Source organism: Coregonus clupeaformis, chromosome 16 (genome assembly GCF_020615455.1).
Source record: "Coregonus clupeaformis isolate EN_2021a chromosome 16, ASM2061545v1, whole genome shotgun sequence".
NCBI lineage: Eukaryota > Metazoa > Chordata > Actinopteri > Salmoniformes > Salmonidae > Coregonus > Coregonus clupeaformis.
The window spans coordinates 392192-396568 of NC_059207.1; positions in this window are offsets into that span (position 1 = coordinate 392192).

The window sequence follows — 4377 nt, forward strand, 5'->3', positions numbered from 1 at the left end:
GTAGCGTTCGCCAGAATAATGTCTTACATCGATAGAATTAATGCATTCATCTAGTTACCACCGGTAAAGTTTTCTGTTTCATTTAGGGACCCGCAATAACTCCAAAAATGTGGAATGATTGGTCCTGTGCAAAGTGTCCAAATGGCATCAGTTTGACCGGTTTGAAGGAAATTAAAAGCTGATGAAACACGTTTCTGAGAAGACTTCAGTCCGTCTTGGGTGCATATTTTATGTGGTTGAAATACTGTCTGCTTGCATAACAGTGTCAAAGATAACACATTCGCATTTTCTCAAGAGACGCTGAAAGAAAGAAATCATACACAGAACAAAAATATAAATGCAACATGCAACAATTTCAAAGATTTTTACAGTTCATATAAGTAAGTCAGGCCATTGAAATAAATAAATTAGGCCCTAATCTATGGATTTCACATAACTGGGAATACAGATATGCATATGTCGGTCACAGACACCTTTAAAAAAAAAAGGTAGGGGAGTGGATCAGAAAACCAGTCAGTATCTGGTGTGACCACCATTTGCCTCATGCAACTCTCCTTCACATAGAGTTGATCAGGCTGTTGATTGTGGCCTGTGGAATGTTGTCCCACTCTTCTTCAATGGCTTTGCAAGTTACTTAGCAGGATATTGGCGGGAACTAGAACACACTGTTGTACACGCTGATCCAGAGCATCCCAAACATGCTCAATGGGTGACATGTCTGGTGAGTATGCAGGCTATGGAAGAACTGGGACATTTTCCTGGAATTGTGTACAGATCCTTGCGACATGAGGATGCTATCTCTGTGCATTCAAATTGACATCGATAAAATGCAATTGTGTTCATTGTCTGTAGCTTATGCCTGCCAATACCATAACCCCACCGCCACCATGGGGCACTCTGTCAGCCATCTGCCCGGTACAGTTGAAACCGGGATTCATGTGTGAAGAGCACACTTCTCCAGTGTGCCAGTATCCTTTGAAGGTGAGCATTTGCCCACTGAAGTCAGTTACAATGCCGAACTGCAGTCAGGTCAAGACCCTGGTGAGGATGACAAGCAAGCAGATGAGCTTCCCTGAGACAGTTTGACAGTTTGTGCAGAAATTCTTCGGTTGTGCAAACCAACAGTTTCATCAGCTGTCCGGGTGGCAGGTCTCAGACGATCCCACAGGTGAAGAAGCCGGATGTGGAGCTCCTGGGCTGGCGTGGTTACACACATGGTCTGCAGTTATGAGGCCGGTTGGATGTTCTGCCAAATTCTCTAAAACAACGTTGGAAGTGGCTTATGGTAGATAAATTAAGATTCAGTCCTCTGGCAACAGCTCTGGTGGACATTCGTGCAGTCAGCATTCCAATTGCACGCTCCCTCAAAACTTAAGACATCTGTGGCATTGTGTTGTGACAAAACTGCTAATATTGTCCTAAGCACAAGGTGCACCTGTGTAATGATCATGCTGTTTAATAAGCTTCTTGATATGCCACACCTGTCAGGTGGATGGATTATCTTGGCAAAGGAGAAATGCTCACTAACAGGGATGTAAACAAATGTGTGCACAGAATCTTGTGCGCATGGAACATTTCTGGGATCTTTTATTTCGGCTCATGAAACATAGGACTAACACTTTACATGTTGCGTTTATATTTTAGTTCAGTATATTTCTCCACTCCAGTTCCAGAGACAAAATTAAAAATGTTTCTATAATTTTACTGCAAGACATGGATAATTCTGCAGGAGTTCATATTATATTACGGTACATGTGAGCGGTTAAAGGCACAGTCAGTGTCCATATTTCAGTTACTATTCCATTTAACCCATATTAACTTAAATTAGGAATATTCTGCTTATTCATGTATACAGGGATACTGGTGAGCGGTATATCAAAGGTGCATGTAAACAGCTTATCCGGAATAAGGCCTTAAAGCAGGATATGAGCTACTATCCAGAATACTGTACATTTTACATTTTAGTCATTTAGCAGATGCTCTTATCCAGAGTGACTTACAGTTAGCGAGTGCATACATTTTCATACTGCCCCCCCGTGGGAATCGAATCCACAACCCTGGCATTGCAAACGCCATGCTCTACCAACTGAGCTACACGGGACCTGTACGCATGTAAACGTGGTCATTGGTTAGTCTAGTGTGGAACTGGCGGTCAGCTGGTACCTCCTACCTTGTATGCCCAAATTATTACATAATGTAATGGGCATCTCAGTGATTTAAGCCCCAGATGAACCAACTGATTTTGTTGCTGATTATATATACAGCTCTGGAAAAAATTAAGAAACCACTGCAAATGTTTCTTAAATCAGCATCTCTACATGTATGACAGCCATTCCATTCCAGTGTCTGTTGAATTCCAACACAGGCACACCTCATTCTACTGAATTAGGTACTGATTAGGTGATCATCTGAACTAAATCTTATTTAACGAGGAAAAGTATAAAAACCACTGCTGTGGTCATCACTATCCTCTTGCAATAGGACCAGCTGGATGGCAAAAACTGTGCTAATAGTACCTCAAAAGTAATATTAATCAAAAAATAACTATTGACCATGCCAAAACAGTTGAAAAGGAACGTTTTGAGTGAGGAAAAGAAGGGTTCAATTCTGGTTTTACTGGCAGAGGGATACAGTGAGCGTCAGGTTGCTTCCATCCTTAAAATTTCAAAGACGGCGGTTCATATGAACAAGGTCAAGCAGCAGACATTGGGGACAACAAAGCTACAGATCGGCAGAGAGCGAAAACGACTCTCTACTGACCGGGATGACCGCCAACTCATTCGAATGTCACTGAACAACCGTAGGATGACATCAAGTGACCTACAAAAAGAATGGCAAACTACAGCTGGGGTGAAGTGCACGGCGAGGACGGTTCGAAACAGGCTCCTAGGGGCAGGGCTGAAGTCGTGCAAAGCTAGAAAAAAGCCCTTCATCAATGAGAAGCAAAGAAGAGCCAAACTGAGGTTTGCAAAAGACCATAAGGATTGGACCGTAGAGGACTGGAGTAAGGTCATCTTCTCTGATGAGTCCAATTTTCAGCTTTGCCCAACACCTGGTCGTCTAATGGTTAGACGGAGACCTGGAGAGGCCTACAAGCCACAGTGTCTCGCACCCACTGTGAAATTTGGTGGAGGATCGGTGATGATCTGGGGGTGCTTCAGCAAGGCTGGAATCGGGCAGATTTGTCTTTGTGAAGGACGCATGAATCAAGCCACGTACAAGGTTGTCCTGGAAGAAAACATACTTCCTTTTGTGCTGACATTGTTCCCCAACTCTGAGGATTGGTTTTTCCAGCAGGACAATGCGCCATGCCACACAGCCAGGTATCTCAAGGTGTGGATGGAGGACCAACAGATCAAGACCATGTCATGGCCAGCCCAATCTCCAGACCTGAACCCCATTGAAAACTTCTGGAATGTGATCAAGAGGAAGATGGATGGTCACAAGCCATCAAACAAAGCAGAGACTGGTGGAGAGCATGCCAAGACGCATGTAAGCTGTGATTGAAAATCAGGGTTATTCCACCAAATATTGATTTCTGAACTCTTCTTAAGTTAAAACATTAGTATTGTGTTGTTTAAAAATGAACATTAACTTATTTTCTTTGCATTATTCGAGGTCTGACAACACTGCATCTTTTGTTATTTTGACCAGTTGTCATTTTCTGCAAATAAATGCTCTAAATGACAATCTTTTTATTTGGAATTTGGGAGAAATGTTGTCAGTAGTTTATAGAATAAAACAACATTTTTAATTTTTACCCAAACACATACCTATAAATAGTAAAACCAGAGAAACTGATAATTTTGCAGTGGTCTCTTAATTTTTTCCACAGCTGTATATATATATATATATATATATATATATAGAGCGAGATAGACAGACAATTTCTATACTATATTAGAATGTGTTATATATAATTACCAGAGCACCAATACATGGCATATCAGTGATTTGACCCCTAGGTGAACTGCCATGATATGCAGTGTAACTAAAGACAACTACCAAAGATTTAACTGGTTATTAAGATTATAGTTTCCCCCTTCTGTGAAACTGCTGTCAAACTACACTGGACTGGAATGACCGGTCTAAAAGAAGAACTAGCCTACTTAGTAGTTACTATTTTCCTTGCAGGTCTCATTTTGAGTTGGTAATTACATGTGAGTCTAAAGCTCCCCAGAACTAATCATCAGTGTTAATGAATGATTAACAAAGTAAAATGTAGGGGTGTTTGTATTAGTGTCTTCACCAAACCACCATCAGTTTTTGATCAACCCCATAATCTAACAATACTGTAAGTATTGCTTTAGGTCTGTGCATGTCTGATGCTGCCTATGTTCGGCCCTGCCTTAAAAAGATACACACCCAATGCTCAAG